The sequence below is a fragment of the Bombina bombina genome, chromosome 6 (assembly GCF_027579735.1).
Source record: "Bombina bombina isolate aBomBom1 chromosome 6, aBomBom1.pri, whole genome shotgun sequence".
Taxonomy (NCBI): domain Eukaryota; kingdom Metazoa; phylum Chordata; class Amphibia; order Anura; family Bombinatoridae; genus Bombina; species Bombina bombina.
In genome coordinates this window covers 1,039,257,953-1,039,276,208 of record NC_069504.1, presented here as the reverse complement: position 1 = coordinate 1,039,276,208, position 18,256 = coordinate 1,039,257,953, and the positions used below count along the sequence as shown (strand labels likewise).

At 38.7% G+C, this 18,256-nt stretch overlaps 1 protein-coding gene across 1 annotated transcript in view; it reads left to right on the top strand.

Annotated features, from left to right (window-relative positions):
* Positions 1–4,542: 4,542 nt before the first annotated feature.
* The window catches only part of CYFIP2 (cytoplasmic FMR1 interacting protein 2), a 236,629-nt gene continuing 222,915 nt past the window's right edge, over positions 4,543–18,256 (top strand). Inside the window, exon 1 of the mRNA XM_053718790.1 lies at positions 4,543–4,701. The gene's annotated coding sequence lies outside the window, so the exon portion shown is untranslated. The remainder of the gene's footprint in view (positions 4,702–18,256) is intronic.

Below are 18,256 nucleotides of genomic sequence, written 5' to 3'. Positions count from 1 at the left end.
GGAGCCTCCAGAACTAAAGACCTACCACTGAAGTCATTTAGAAAAATCAACCAAATTCTCAGGTCCGCTTTTAAATCTGCAGACAACCGGATTCGAAAATGAGGCAACTTAACACCTGACATAGCAAGAGACAGTCTCCTACAGAAAACCCTCCCGACAGGGATCACCCGACAAGCAAAATTCAATTTACCAATCAAAGACTGTAATTCCTTCAAAGATAATTTATTTTTCTTTAGGGCTAAATCCAATAACTTATCCTCAGGAATACTACATTCCATGGCTACAGAGTCAATATGGATACCCAAAAAATGTAAATTACTTATAGGCCCTCCAGTTTTTTCCTCCACTACAGGAATACCAAATTAATCCGCTACCCATAAAACTGCTCAATAAATTACCACAAATCTCAGAACCAGCCGGACCCACAAATAAAAAATCATCCAGATAATAGATAACAGAAAACTCCCCAGACCAAGATTTAACCACCCATTCAATAAAACTACTGAATTTTTCGAAATATGAACATAAAATCGAGCATCCCATGGGCAAACACAAATCCACAAAGTAGGATCCCATAAAATGGCAACCCAAAAGATGATGAGATGTGGGATGGGCCGGTAATAATCTGAAAGCTGCTTCAACATCCACCTTTGCCAAAAGAGCTCCACAGCCTGCTTTCCTAACTAGAGCTACCACTTTGTCAAAAGACGCATATCTCACAGCTGCCAAATCAGGATCAATGCCATCATTAACAGATGAACCTTTAGGAAAAGACAGATGGTGAATCTTCCTAAACTGACCTGGTACCTTTTTTGGTACAACACCCAAAGGACAAATGCATAGATTAGTAGGCAAAGGAGAAGAAAAAAATGGACCAGCCATCCTACCCAAAGACACCTCTTTTGCAAGTCTTGCCTTAACCACCTCTGGAAATTCCAAAGCTGACTTGAGATTACACGAAATACCCAAACTAACATGCCCAACAAAAGGAATCCGGAACCCTGAACTGAAACCTGTAAGCAGAAGTTCAGCATCTTCAGCATGCCCTTTCCTTTTAGCGTATTGCTTTAACCAGGGGACCATACTTTCTATTTTCATTGGAGTCCGAGCCCACAACAGAGGGCTCCCCTTTACTACCGATCCTCTGCTTCTTGAAACATCTTTGTCCAGAGTGAGGACCTCCACAGAATGAACATTTTTGCTTATATTTGCACAATGCACCAAATCTACAGGAGCTTTCATTGAATTAAAAGCACAAACCTTTTTCGCAAGGTAACTGCTGTTGTCCCACTAGCTGAACCTCCAGTTGCTCCAATTCCAGACCCTCGAAAGGACTGATTCAACCTCAATAGCGTTATTAATTCTAACCAAACCCCCATTTCCCGATCGTCCCATCTCATGTCTTACCATTATTCTTTGCCTAAACTGCTCATCATATCTCCACCATGCTAAACCACTGTATGTTCTACAAGCTACCGCAATTTCATCAAAATAATCAAATAAAGACGAGCAGATCTCAGGATATTTTTTACTGATCACACTAGCCAATATACAAAAGGCCCTAGACCAATTAGCAAGTGTTTTTGGTAATTTTCGATATCTCTTCTTTCTCTCATCATCCTCTTTTTTTCCTACGTCACCTTTACTATCCTCCTTTAGAGAGGAAAATATTTCCACAAATTCTTGTTTCCAAATCTTCTCCTTTAAATATTTGGCCAAATGGATCCCTAAAGGTCTCACCCAACACAAACAAGGTCTCTGCAATGCTTGCTCAGAAACCTTAAGGCCCCCAACTAAGGATACGGTTGTTACCTCCGAAAGGGCCGTACTAACCGCCTTTTCAGATCCAACTGCTTCCACAGCCAACCAAGCCCCAGCTACTGATGGACCCAAAATTCCCACCGAGCAAGAACTAGATGCCCTACCAACAGGACCTTTCCCTTCCAACGTTGCTACTAGATCTCTTAAATTTTGCAACACCTCGCTTCCAATTGCATCCTCATTTGTACCAGACACACGAGGACAAGCAGACATCTCACCTGCAGGTCCCTGTGCAGTTCCAGGACCCCTAGACTCCACCTCTGAAACATAAGTGCCACATACCACAGATCTCCTCTTCTATTCTTCAGGTATTCTTTTTCTGACTCTTCTGTCTTCCACCACTCTCCTCCTTACAGGCGAAAAACGACTCCCATGTTTTTTTGTGATAGGATTTGGAATGCTCGAGTCTCCCCTAGACAGGTGACTCTGGTAGATCCCTTGTCCTACACCGTGAACTACTCCTCCTGTGACTACTAGACTGATCACGCCTCCTCTGATCTATGGAAAGTTCCTGAGGTTGGGAGGAAGAAAAAATCCTAGCACTATTAACTGAGCTCCCGTCCACCCTATTACTCCTATCTAACCTATTCCCTCCCTTACTTAACTCACCCCCCCCCATAGTCACCCCTAGGTAACAAAGAACGTAATACTTGCGTTAAGGAAGCCAGGTCTCCTATCTGGCTCACCGTACTAGGTCCTGCTTGTGGTTCCACCTCCGCTTCCTCTCCTTCAAAATCACTATAGGTCTCATTAACCCAAAGTGAGTCAGCAACCAGGTCCAGATCTGTTGAAGCCTTCTGTGCTGTCAATCTTCCAGCTGAATGCTCGCTCTCCACCAATGACAAATCTAAAGGATATAAAGCAGACACAAGCCCATCAAAGTCCCTAACCTCACCTAAATCTAACATGTTTTGCTCCATACTTACAACCTGCCCACCCTTCACATCTTCCACTTGTCTAACTTCCAAATTCTTAGACTTACACTTCCTTTTCCCAGAAATAACTCTTTTACTAACTATATTGCTTCCATGCAATACCTGACTCTCATTACCTTCTAAAACCCCTGAACCTGCACCAGCTCCCTCATCCCTTCTAAATTCACTACCCTGCACTCCCAATGTAACCTCCTCCAACCGTTTTTCTCCCGCACCAAATGTACCCACACTCAAACCTTGAAAATGTTCCCCAGCTCCTGACACTAATTCCATATTCTGGCTTAAAAAAGCCAAATGAGCATCTGCTCCCTGTGTGTCCAAAATAAACCTCGTGCAGGGGCCCTTACTTGCTGCCGTATCAGCTCCTGAAGGTGTGCTGGGACCACTCAGCTGTTTTTTTGCTCCTGCCTGTTGTCAGATGGTGTTGTCTTCCCCTCACTGCCTCCCTAACTCTTTTTCCTCTTCCTTTGTCCTCCGCTCTCACCATCTCACCACAAGCTGCGACGCTGTATCTCCTCCACAAAATGTTGACCCAGGGCTGCAAGACAGCCGTTTCCCCCCTCTCCTCTGGTCCTGACTGCTGCCAATTAAAGGACTCAACCTCTCAGGCGGCCGAGAACGCCTCACAGGTTTTTTGACAACCTCACTGTCCTCCTGCTTCCTCGTTACCGCTGTAACAGCTCAGGATCCGCTCCCAGCATTATCACACAGCTTCTGCTGTAACCACCCAAGTCCCTTCGAATTAGCTAAATCCTGCACTAACATTAAAATTTCTTGAAGTTCTGCCATTGCCGATAGCTTCAAATTCGCGCTCAAACTGACTGCCGAAGCTCCAACCCTTAGCCTCCCAATAACCCCTTTCCAACCTCCTACTGCCAGGATGGAAACTACGGGCTTCGATAGGGTAAAAAAAAAACCTCCCCTTAATTTCATGCGTACAGGTTTCATTTATTCAAATTGAGAATCTTATTTAAAACATAATTTCTTTCTAGAAACTTTTACATTTAATGTAAATGGTGAATATTTTACATAGATTATGCTACAAGCTTTCAAACTTGAAAATAGGTTGCCCCTATGTATTATAGTCAATTCAGTTTTAAAATTCCTGGAAAAAAAAATAATATAAATATATATATAAATATATATATATATACACACACGTATATCAATAGGTAGCTGATGATAGATAGATAGATAGATAGATAGATAGATAGATAGATAGATAATATAGATATGAAATAACATATTTTTTAATATATTCTGTATGGAATAGGTTGCCCCTATGTATTATAGTCAATTCAGCTTTAAAATTCCTGGGGGGAAAAAAAAAAAAAAAAAAAAAAAAAAAAAATATATATATATATATATATATATATATATATATATATATATATATATATATATATATATATATATATATATATACATACACCGGTATATCAATAGGTAGCTGATGATAGATAGATAGATAGATAGATAGATAGATAATATAGATATGAAACAACATATTTTTTAATATATTCTGTATGGAAAAAGTGTTTTCCATCCTAAATTACAATTTTCCATAAAATTATAGCATTTTTTGACTATGAAAATGCACGATAATAAAATGCCCCCTGTCGCCTGGCTAGTGATATGGCCAATACTGAGGGATGGCTGGTGCTTGTTAGTCAGCAAGTGTGTGTAGGGGGGTAAGCATCATCACAAATCTTCCCATCTGCTGCTGCAGCCATGTTTAGCTCTTTGTGAGGGGGTGGGAGGGGAGGAGTGAGGGAGAGAGAGATGGAGGATGGTGGGAGACAGTATCTACTCTAAAAAACAGCACCAATGAATGAGAGACTAGGGGCTTTATCGTAAAAATACAGAGGAAAATATCAACTCATTTACTGCAAGAAGCAGCAAGACAGGGACCCTTAGGGCGACCTGCCGCAGAGGACTATAGCTGGTATGTCTGTTGTGTTGCTTGTGGGCATCTGTTTTTGTCGCCTGGTCACTGGATCCTCCCACACCCTTCATTCATATTTTCATTGCAATTGCTTTTATCATAGAGCTGAGGGGAATCCTGCCCAGTGCACTGAATCTGCCCTCCCCTGTCCGCCCTTTACCCCATTTGCCCCTGCTGAGTATCTGTATATTTTGAACAATGTATAATTTTTCTCGTACCTCTAAGCTATGTTATTTTGCATATTAACCAATTTTCTGCCAGAGAGGGACGCTCTTGTTGCCATGGGTTCAACCCTTTTATATCTGCATTAACCCTTTTGTGTCTGTGGCCGTGACTCGGTCCTTTCATAAGCTGTGCAGCAGGTGTTCAGACAGGAAGGGCCGGGCTTATGTGAAGCGAGCTGGGCTTCTAACACACATCCGCAGCATCTGTTCTGATGCAAGCTGCAGGGACAGCTCAGACACAGCACCCGGAGAGGTAAATACCGGCTATAGGCACTGCCAGGGGGATGTATTCTGTGTGACTTGGTCATCAGTTAGCTCTGACACTGAAGCAGGGATGACTGCTGGCAGCATACGCCATGAATTTCTAGCTGAGATCTCTAACATGGCTGTGCTGGAGCAAATCATTCTGTGATAACCTCTGTACACCCTGATGTGACTGTACTCTATTAACCCTTAATGAGGTCAATGTATTATGATAACAGGTGCGTGGCTATACTGGAGGTACCGCTATAGGTAAACCTCAGTACATCATGTAATATGGCTGCTTAACAGGCGAACAACGTTTATATTCTGTAATATGGTTGCTCTGGGAGGAAAATCTCTGGCTTCCTGGGTACCATGTTGTACAACTGCACTGTGGTAGTAGGTAGCCTTCTTATTCTGGTTTATATGGCTGCACTAAGGGCATGTAAGCAATCATCTGTATACATTCTGTAATGGCTGCCTTTCTGAATATATGGTTACAGCTAATATATCTAGATAGGATTGAAAGTGAATAACTACTGGCTTTTTGTTACTGTGTTTTATTATTATATGTTGCCTATGATGGGTATAAGAGAATGTGCATACTATATTTCTATATGCAGTAAAGGAGAGATCTCTAATAAATTATGTAATGTGCACAGTCACTGATGCATATATTGGGAAGTGCTATAATCCTTATAGATTATGGATTTATATGTCCTGGAGTGAAACTTTACATCCACAGGAATGCTCAAGCAATATCACATACTTATACAGAAACCAGACACTTAATTATTTTGATACTGTAACATCTTTCAATCAGTGATAATAATCGTTGGCTTTACAAATTTTTGATTGTGCTATATTGTTTTGTAAGACTAAACTAGTTTATCCAACAACAACAAGAAAAAATAGGCTACAAGAAATGTGAGTCCCTCAAAAAAGCAGAATGATTTTATTTTCTAAAAAGCAGAGTTTATTAATCAAAAAGTTAATTTAAATGTGATAACAAAGTGATGGCAGGTCATTTTATCTGTTGCACAGGGCACAACATGAGTCTGAAGATGTTTTATAGAACTGTTTAGCATTTATTCATAATGTAGAGGTAGTTTATCCTACAAATAACCAATGAGTTATGTCTGCAGATGTTATATACAGTAATAAATGCTTCAGTTAAAGCTAGGCCTGTGGCCTCCAGCTGTTGCCTATTAAATAAAGAACCATGAAATTCCAGCTGTAGTGCAAAAGTGCTTTATTACATATCTGCATATAAGTATAATCACTCCAGTCGCCCAATGCATTTCATTTGACAGTAGCCAAACTTTGTCACTGTTCTTGTTATTGACCAGATGGATGTTATTATATGAACAAATATGTCACAATGTGTGGTAATGTCAGTTCAGCATGCCGGAATCTATTGTTTCTGGCAGAACTCTACTTACAGTTTGTGGTACCAATGTGTAGTTCTAGGCCATAGAATTTGGGTTACAAAATGTTGAGCATAAACTAAATATCAAGTATGCAGGTGGTACAGGTGTGTGATCTAATCGTTACCTACCCATTCCAAACTTTACTTTTTTTAATCCATTGTCCCTCCCAGTACCTCTCACTTTGCTATGTGTAGGGTAGTTGACAAGTAAAAAAGGCACTGCCTTGTAGATTCAGGGCAGTTGGCACGTTTGAGGTTTGGAGTGTTACAGTAAGGAATGGAGGTGCATAGCACACCCTAGTACCACATTTTGTTACATTTGACAGTAACGGTATGTAATTATGCTAGTTGAGTTCATGTTTAATCCTGATGAAGGACAGTTCTATAAACCATATGTAAGATATATAATAATGTAAATATACATGAAAATGTGTTATTCTGTATGTATTGTTTGAGCTCAATTACAGTGCCCTTATTAGACTCAGAGAACAGCAGAGTGCCATTCATATGCACCCTGTTAGGAAAACTAGAAAAGACACCAAGATCGTTGCCATAGCAACTGCCCAATAATAAACAAAACAGTTAGACCAATATCTATGGGAACAAATCGCTGTGGCAAAGCAGGAACATTAATTGGACAACAGTGTTATAATAAATGTTTATGGAATGCACTGTAGTTATAATAGCCACATTATTCCTAGGTCAATACTAAAACTGTCTCCAGGAAAAAAAAAACTTGCGGCAATATTGCAAAGTTAAAAATTGGGAAATTCATAAAGATTTGTGCGTCCCCCTTATCACAGCAGTAAGTTGCGAGTTCAGCTCCATTCTAATCAATAGAGCACCACTAACTGTTTAGTACATAGCACAAGTTCCACTGTGAGATATATATATATATACCGTATATATATATATATATAGTGGATATAAAAAGTCTACACACCCCTGTTAAAATGTCAGGTTTCTGTGATGTAAATAAATGAGACAAAGATAAATCATTTCAGAACTTTTTCCACCTTTAACCTCTTAAGGACATATGATGGAATTTTTCCGTCATAAAACAATTGAGCAAACTGAAAGCTGTGTCCTTAAAGGGTTAATGTGACCTATAAACTGTACAACTCAATTGAAAAACAAACTGAAATCTTTTAGGTAAAGGGAAATAAAAATAAAAAACTAAAATAATATGGTTGCATAATTGTGAACACCCTTAAACTAATACTTTATTGAAGCACCTTCTGATTTTATTACAGCACTCCGTCTTTTTTTTCAGCATGGCACATCTTGACTTGGCAAGATTTGCCTGCTCTTCTTTGCAAAAACACTCTAAATCTGTCAGAATGTGAGGGCATCTCCTGTGCACAGCCCTCTTCAGATCACCCCACAGATTTTGAATTGGATTTAGGTCTGGGCTCTGGCTGGGCCATCCCAAAACTTTAATCATCTTCTGGGTGAAGCCATTCCTTTGTTGATTTGGATGTATGCTTTGGGTCGTTGTCATGCTGAAAGATGAAGTTCCTCTTCATGTTCAGCTTTCTAGCAGAAGCCTGAAGGTTTTGTGCCAATATTGTCTGGTATTTGGAACTGTTCATTATTCCCTCTACCTTGACTAAGGCCCCAGTTCCAGCTGAAGAAAAACAGCCCAAAAGCATGATGCTGACACCACCATGCTTCACTGTGGGTATGGTGTTCTTTTGGTGATATGCAGTGTTGTTTTTGCGCCAGACATATCTTTTGGAATTATGGCCAAAAGGGTGAACTTTGGTTTCATCAGACCAGAACACCTTTTGCAACATGCTTTTGGGAAGCTTCAGATGTGTTTTTGCAAAATTTAGCCGGGCTTGGATGTTTTTTTTTTGTAAGAAAAGGCTTCCGTCTTGCCGTCTACCCCAAAGCCCAGACATATGAAGAATACGGGCTATTGTTGTCACATGTACCACACAGCCAGTACTTGCCAGATATTCCTGCAGCTCCTTTAATGTTGCTGTAGGCCTCTTGGCAGCCTCCCAGACCAGTTTTCTTCTCGTCTTTTCATCAATTTTGGAGGGACATCCAGTTCTTGGTAATGTCACTGTTGCACCATATTTTCTTCACTTGATGATGACTGTCTTCACTGTGTTCCATGGTATATCTAATGCCTTGGAAATTCTTTTGTACCCTTCTCCTGACTGATACCTTTTTAACATTGAGATCCCTCTGATGCTTTAGAAGCTCTCTGCGGACCATGGCTTTTGCTGTAGGATGCGACTAACAAAATGTCAGGAAAGACCTACTAGAATAGCTGAACTTTATTTGGGGTTAATCAGAGGCACTTTAAATGATGACAGGTGTGTACTGACTCCTATTTAACATGATTTTGAATGTGATTGCTTAATTCTGAACACAGCTACATCCCCAGTTATAAAAGGGTGTTCACACTTATGCAACCATATTATTTTAGTTTTTTATTTTTATTTCCCTTTCCCTAAAAGATTTCAGTTTGTTTTTCAATTAAGTTGTACAGTTTATAGGTAACCTTAAAGGTGGAAAAGTTCTGAAATGATTTCTTTGTCTCATTTTTTTACATAGCAGAAACCTGACATTTTAACAGGGGTGTGTAGACTTTTTATATCCACTGTATATATATCACAAAAACACCTTCAAAACAATAGTAAACAAACAAATTAAAATTGTGAGAAAAACATCCGGTATATAACAGATCACTGTAGCATATGCATAAAAGCCTACTTGGAAACAGTTAAAGAGAAATGAAAGGTGAAAAACAGCAACTGCGTCAGCTTTAAGATAGAATCGATCGTGAGATGCCTCACATGGGCCAGTTGTGTCTTTATGAATTCCACCTGACCGTACCTATCCCTGCAGCCTTTTCTTCATGTCTACGAGGCTTCTGAGAGGCTTCTCATTCTATCCAACAAGGTCACTTTACTCTAATAGAACATGTTTTATTTTGTGAGTATTTTACAGTTACAAACATTTACAAAACACACTTTGCAGTTGTAACTATTGCTTATCTGCATTGCTAGCGATTCTCATTTGCTGTGTGAGATATTATGTATTGGGACACTTAATAAAACTGTATATGTTAAAGCACTGGGTTTCAAACCTGTCCTCAGGCCTCTATAACAGGCCAGATTTTCAGGATTACCTTGGGTGAGAGCAGGTTAAATAACCACGTTTACTAATCACCTGATTATTTCCTCAAAATCTTGCCTGTTAGGGAGGCCTGGGAACAGGTTTGAAAACCAGTGCGTTAAAGTGATGGTCAAGTCTATTAACTTTATAATAGTTGTCAGTCAACACCCTTCCCTCCGTCTTCACGACAGCTCTGTAAAATAAACTATTGACGTGTGGAGTTTCACCCGCTGGACATGTCACTCACTACGTGAAGAGCAGTCCCACTTGTGCCACATGTCACTCACTATGGCCGCGTTCGGCAAGCGCTCAGAGCCAGCGCTGGGCATATCTGCTCCAGCGATGACGTGGCACTAGGAGACGTCACAAGTAAGGGAGCTAAGAAAAAACTTTGCATGTGCAAAGGGATCTGCTGCACAATAATGGAGTACTCCTATATAATTTATATGTGAGAAGCTTCTATTTGCATGCAATATTTCTAATACCTAATGAATTATATATGTGTACTCCATTATTGTGCAGTAGAACCCTTTGCGCATGCGAACATTTATTATAAGCTCCCTTACTTGTGAAAGTATTATTGAATTTACAACACTTATTTATATGTATGTGTGTATATATATATATATATATATATATATATATATATATATATATATATACAGTGTGTATATATATATATATATATATATATATATATATATATATATATATATATATAAATACATATAAATAAGTGTTGTAAATTTAATAATACTTTCACAGATCGACCTGATTTTTTTACATTATTGTAAACATGGCAGCCTCTACGAGCAACACATATGTATGTATAAGGCTGAATTGGCGCCAATAAGCATGCGCTGTATATTCACATTGGAAATAGCAAGTCATACGACTACACTTATTTGACAGATAAAAAAACGTAATAGAAAACGGGGGCTGGCGGGGGATCATCACTGCACGGAAACTCTAAGGCTAGTAAAATAACTTTTACAGGTAATAAAAAAATAAACTTAAAACAAAGTTATAATATTCATAAGTACTTCTGATTGGCACAAACATGTAATTCCAAGTTTACCATCACTTTAATGGCAGGAACAACCACTAACATAATGCTAGAAAAGATAGGTGAAGCAAGCCTTTATTGTTTTCTGATTGGTGTCCGCACATATAAAATGTGCAGCCACCAATCAGCAAATAGCACCCAGGTCCTGAGCCTAGCTAGCTATGCTTTTCAACAAAGGATACCTAAATAATGAAGCAAATTAGATAACTGAAGTAAATGAAAAAGTTGTTTAAAATGGTATGCTCTATCTGAATCATGAAAGGAAACAAGGGTTTCCTGTTACTTTAATATCCCTTTAAAGTGTAAATTAAAACTTTAAATTGAACCCATAACCTAGGTGGTTATTTTAATAAACTTGGTGAAAATGCTTTTCTTTCAAATTTGAGTCCACATTTTTATAAGGAGTAAAATATCTCTGAATAGGATTTGTAGATCAGGTGATATAAAAATGCAAATATTTCAGATTCCTGCGCTTTCCACAGCATACATTTAAATGTTACTGCTCAGTCTCTGCAGTGAGAAGTGCATTGAATATAACTATAATTTGTTTTAATTTCTTGTATTATGTGATGATAAATACATATACAAAATGCATCTAGCACCAAATGTAATCATCACGGATTTCATAGCAAAATTATAAGTGTTTAGTCAGATAATTAAGTTTTTTCAAATAACTAAGTTTTACTAGCAATGTTTTGTATATTATACATATCAAATAAAATTTATATGGATATCAAACACTGTGATTTTTACTCTAGTAATTTATAAATGTCCCTAATTGGCCTCAGCAAAAGAAATAAGATAAGAGAACAGGCTTTTAAACCCAAGACAACCTGGGTTACAATATGGCGGTTCCATTACTTTATGCAGACTAAAACTATTAGCCATGTGCATTCGGTAGTTTAATTAGCTGTCAGATGCGGAAGAAGACAGGCGCTCGAGGCATTCAGTTTTTGCAAATACAGATCCTAGTGTGTTGTACTTTCATAAGAAGAAATCCGTCTTGAAAAAGAGTCGAATGCCATGATTGGCCGCCTTCAGCTAACGAAACTGCTGAATGCACATGCCTAAAAAAGATATACTTATTAATTAGTAGTTAAACAACTAATACAATGTTAACATGTCTTTCATAATTGAACATTTTGGGCTAGATTACAAGTGGAGCACTAAATTATTGCGTGCCCACAAATGGGCAAATTTGCCCGTTTACGGGCACGCAATAAATTACCAGCCATTACAAATGGCTGGTTATTGCTACTGTGAGCTTGCAGTAGCAATTAGCGCTCACAAAATTAACCAGAGATCAGATATCTGGTTAATTTTATAAATGGCCCCAAAATACAGTGGTGTGTAGTTTATTTAAAAAAAAAAAAAGGTAGCATTTTTATTTTTTAATAAAATAACTGCAAGAAGCATTATGAGGGCTGAAAGTTGGCGGCTGTGTGCTGTTAGAAAAAAAAAACGACACTGAAAAGACATTGCGGTCTATGGGGACTGTATGTTCCCAGTAAATATATATATATATATATACAGTTGTGCTCTTAAGTTTACATACGCTGGCGGAATTTATGATTTCTTGGCCATTTTTCAGAGAATATGAATGATAACACAAAAACGTTTCTTTCACTCATGGTTAGTGTTTGGCTGAAGCTATTTATTTTCAATCAACTGAGTTTACTCTTTTTAAATCATAATGACAACAGAAACTACCCAAATGACCCTGATCAAAAGTTTACATTCCCGGGTGATTTTGGCCTGATAACATGCACACAATAAGGAGGCACTTGAAGAAAGATGGGCTGCATGGTTGAGTCGCCAGAAGAAAGCCATTACTACGCAAATGCCACAAAGTATCCCGCTTACAATACGCCAAACAGCACAGAGACAAGCCTCAAACCTTCTGGCACATAGTCATTTGGAGTGATGAGACCAAAATTGAGCTTTTTTGGCACAACCATAAACGCTACATTTGGAGAGGAATCAACAATGCCTATGATGAAACGTACACCATTCCTACTGTGAAACACGGAGGTGGATCGCTGATGTTTTGGGGATGTGCGAGCTACCAAGCCACAGGAAATTTGGTCAGAATTGATGGCAAGATGAATGCAGTATGTTATCAAACAGAACGCCTCATTTTCCACTTCTTGATTAGAGTTTGAACACTGCTGATTTGCATTCTCAATTCCTTGGATATCTTTTTATATCCTTTTCCTGTTTTATACAGTTCAACTACCTTTTTCCCACAGATCCTTTGACAATTCTTTTTCTTTCCCCATAACTCAGATTCCAGAAACATCAGTGCAGTATTGGATGAAAGATGCACTGGATGAAAGATGCAAGGGTCTGTCAGGAGTCCAGAAACTCATTGACCTTTTATACACACACACTAATTACAAGCAAACAGATCACAGGTGAGGATGGTTACCTTTAATAGCCATTCAAACCCGTTTGTGTCAACTTGCGTGCATTTTATCAGGCCAAAATCACCAGGGTATGTAAACTTTTGATCAGGGTCATTTGGGTAGTTTCTGTTGTCATTATGATTTAAAAAAAGTACACACAGTTGATTGGTAATAAATAGCTTCAGCCAAACACTAACCATGAGTGAAAGAAAAGTTTTTGTGTTATCATTCATATTCCCTGAAAAATGGCCAAGAAATCATAAATTCTGCCAGAGTATGTAAACTTATGAGCACAACTGTGTGTGTGTGTATATATATATATATATATATATATATATATATATATATATATATATATATATATATATATATATATATTATATAAGCATATACATATATATTTACAGGGATATATATGTATGTGTTAATATGTGTATATTCACATATTAACACATAAATATATATGTATATATTTCAATTTGCTGCCCATCGCTGCGTGACTTACCCCCTTCGATGCAATAGTTTTCATGCCCTGTCTCATACTGCAACTCACTTGTAATACCAACCCACATTTGCATTCGCTAATATTACTAAGCTGAGCGCAAATATCGCTTTCGCAGAGGCTATATTTTGTGCTCAACTTGTAATCTAGCCCATTTTGTTACAATCTCATACTGTTTAAAGGGACACTGAACCCAAATTTTTTCTTTTGTGATTCAGATAGAGCATGCAATTTTAAGCAACTTTCTAATTGACTCATATTATCAAATTGTCTTCATTGTCTTGGTATCTTTATTTGAAGTGCAAGAATGTAAGTTTAGATGCCGGCCCATTTTTGGTGAACAAACTGGGTTGTTCTTGCCAATTGGTGGATAAATTCACCCACCAATAAACAAGTGCTTTCCATGGTACTGAACCAAAAAAAATAGCTTAGATGCTATCGTTTTCAAATAAAGAAAGCAAGAGAACGAAGAAAAATTGATAATAGGTGTAAATTAGAAAGTTGCTTAAAATTGCATGCTCTATCTGAATCATGAAATAAAAAATTTGGTTTCAGTGTCCCTTTGATATCCCTTGTAAGTAAATCAATAGAAGATTTAGACAACTTTGTACTTTTTCTTAAAGTTTAGATGATACGGGGTCAATTTATCAAGCTCTGTATGGAGCTTGATGCCCCGTGTTTCCGGCGAGTCTAAAGACCGCTGCTCCATAACCGGTCCTCCTGCTCTGAGGGGGTGGACATAAATCCACCCAATCGAATACGATCGAGTTGATTGACACCCCCTGGCCGCAAATCTGCAGGGGGCGGTATTGCACAAGCAGTACACAAGAACTGCTGGTGCAATGATAAATGCGTATGCTGTCGGCATTTGTCGATGTTCAGCGGACATGATACGCTACATCGTATCATGTCCGCTCGCACTATAATAAATTGACCCCTAAGACTCTAGCATATAGCTATGGTATGTATATATATATATATATATATATATATATAGCAGAAGACAAGAAGCACTCCAGAAGTCTTTCAAATATTGTCACCTTTAATTAGTGAACGTTTTCGGGCAATAAACTGCCCGTCCTCAAACTTACAAGGTTACCGAAACTTACCACCCAGCTGTTTTATAGACCGCCAACAGAGAAAAGTGCGCCACGCTCTCCGCGGTGGATGCGCCGCCCCTAACGAGTGACGTCATCGCCCGCGGCAACGTGTGAGAACTAGAAAGGGCAAAAACAACAACAACAGACAAATTATTATACAGGCATACAATAAGCCCTAAGTATAAGAAACAAGCCTATAGAATAAGCATATTAAATCAATACAATGCAACATTACAGACAAGAATGGGGAATCAAATATATCGCAAAAAGTATGGTTGTCATAGTAACCAGTAAACAATAGACGCCATATATAGCAAGTCTTCACTTACATAAATATGAATTGGACAAAATAACACTGCACATCCAATTATGTGGTTCCACAGGACAGAAAGGCTACAGGGTTGAATCCGAAAAATTCGGTATAGCATATATAAAATAAAAAGCTGTAAAGTGGAGTCACATACCAGTATCAACAGAAAGGAATTTGCTAAACAAACTAATGGAATTACAGTGATACACAAATAATAGACAGCAATATGAATGATCATGGACTCCCCCAGGAATCCATTTTTCAGCTAATGGACAGGAATCACAGGAACACCTGCCAATCTAGCTGTGTATTCAGCCCATAAGGTACAAGAGTGTTCAATTCGAATGTCCATTTAGCTTCTTTTTGGAGAAGCAGTCGATTCCTATCGCCTCCTCTTGGCAACGGTGGCACATGGTCTATAATTGTATATTTAAGGTCCATGACACTGTGTTTGTGTTCCAAAATGTGTCTGGCCACTGGTTGCTCGAATGTGCCTTTATTTAGTGCCGTCTTGATAGCAGATCGATGATTTGCCATACGTGTACGCAAATCATCGCAGGTCTTTCCTACGTAATACAGCCCACAAATACAGTGTAAAAGATACACTATATGCGTGGTAGTACACGTCAGGCGGAATTTATGTTTATAAATTTTGCGTTTTTGTGGATGGGTAAAGCTCGGTCCAGTGATTAGACCCCCACATGTTGTGCAGCCAAGGCAATCGAAAAACCCCTGGTTTTTTAATGTCCAACCATGTTGAAGATTTGTAGCTTTGTATCGGGTCAGTTTTAATTAGCAAGTCCCGCAAAGACCTGGACCTCTTATAGCCCACTCTTGGTGGTTCAGCTTTATGTAAGGGTAACGATCTGTCCGTGTTAATGATCTCCCAATGCTTGTTGAGTATGTCCTTTAAGGGGCCTTTATCACCTGTGAAGGTTGTGATGAATGTCATCCTTTTATCCTCCTTTTTGGGTACCAAAACACTGGCCTGGCAGACCTGAGCCCGCTGTTCATTCAGTAGTTTATCCGGATAACTCCTAACTTCAAAGCGTTGCACCATCTCAGTGAGTTGTTCTTCTCTTTTATCAGTTTCAGAGTTATTCCTCACCACTCTAAGCAATTGAGATTTAGGCAATGCTTTCTTCAATGTGGGAGGATGGCAACTTGTGTAATGTAGTAAGGAGTTTCTATCAGTCTCCTTTCTATACAGAGTTGATTGAATCCTACCATTACTAGTATATAACCTCACATCTAAGAAGTCAATTTGTATTTTGCTTGATGTCATTTTAAATTTCAGAGCCAAATTCGCCCCATTAAGCTCTTGAAACCAATCATCCAGGCTGGCTGACGTTCCAGACCAGATCAAAAACAGGTCATCTATATATCGCTTAAAGAAGCGAATATTTTTTACCTTAAATAATTCCGTCCCAAACTCCTCGAAATGGGCCATAAACAAATTGGCATACGATGGGGCCAGATCGTTACCCTTACATAAAGCTGAACCACCAAGAGTGGGCTATAAGAGGTCCAGGTCTTTGCGGGACTTGCAAATTAAAAATGACCCGATACAAAGCTACAAATCTTCAACATGGTTGGACATTAAAAAACCATCATCGATCTGCTATCAAGACGGCACTAAATAAAGGCACATTCGAGCAACCAGTGGCCAGGCACTTTTTGGAACACAAACACAGTGTCATGGACCTTAACTATACAATTATAGACCATGTGCCACCGTTGCCAAGAGGAGGCGATAGGAATCGACTGCTTCTCCAAAAAGAAGCTAAATGGACATTCGAATTGAACACTCTTGTACCTTATGGGCTGAATACACAGCTAGATTGGCAGGTGTTCCTGTGATTCCTGTCCGTTAGCTGAAAAATGGATTCCTGGGGGAGTCCATGATCATTCATATTGCTGTCTATTATTTTGTGAGAGCCATGGTCCATTCCAATCACTGTAATTCCATTAGTTTGTTTAGCAAATTCCTTTCTGTTGATCCTGGTATGTGACTCCACTTTACAGCTTTTTATTTTATATATGCTATACCGAATTTTTCGGATTCAACCCTGTAGTCTTTCTGTCCTGTGGAACCACATAATTGGATGTGCAGTGTTATTTTGTCCAATTCATGTTTATGTAAGTGAAGACTTGCTATATATGGCGTCTATTGTTTACTGGTTACTATGACAACCGTACTTTTTGCAATATATTTGATTCCCCATTCTTGTCTGTAATGTTGCATTGTATTGATTTAATATGCTTATTCTATAGGCTTGTTTCTTATACTTAGGGCTTATTGTATGCCTGTATAATAATTTGTCTGTTGTTGTTGTTTTTGCCCTTTCTAGTTCTCACACGTTGCCGCGGGCGATGACGTCACTCGTTAGGGGCGGCGCATCCACCGCAGAGAGCGTGGTGCACTTTTCTCTGGTGGCGGTCTATAACACACCTGGGTGGTAAGTTTCGGTAACCTTGTAAGTTTGAGGACGGGCAGTTTATTGCCCGAAAACGTTCACTAATTAAAGGTGACAATATTTGAAAGACTTCTGGAGTGCTTCTTGTCTTCTGCTATAATCCGATTTTTGCTAGCACCCGAAGCTGTTGTCTGCTTAGTATCTGGAGTGCACTTTGCTCGTTTTATATATATATATATAGTTGGCATTGATAATATGATAACATCGGAAGCCTAGATAGATGCTTGAAACAATTATTGCAGAGGGAAAGTAAAACCAACTAAATGGGGCTAAATGGAAAGGATTCAGTTATTATTATTCTTTATTTATAAAGCGCCGACAGATTCCGCAGCGCTGCCCATGTGTACAAGGATAACAGTACAGTGGAGAAACAATACGATAAGACACAAAATTTTACAGACAAATACAGGGGGAATTGAGGGCCCTATTCCCATGGGAACTTACAATCTCAGTTGTACAAATGTTAAAGGGCTATGCAATTATACGCATATTTTTAATTTTACTCCTATTATCAATTTTTCTTCATTCTCTTGGTATCTTTATTTGAAAAAGCAGGAATGTAAGTTTAGGAGCCAGCCCATTTTTTGTTCAGCACCCTGGGTAGTGCTTGCTGATTGGTGGCTACATTTATTAGTGGTTATATTATCAATACATTTGAAACTGTAAC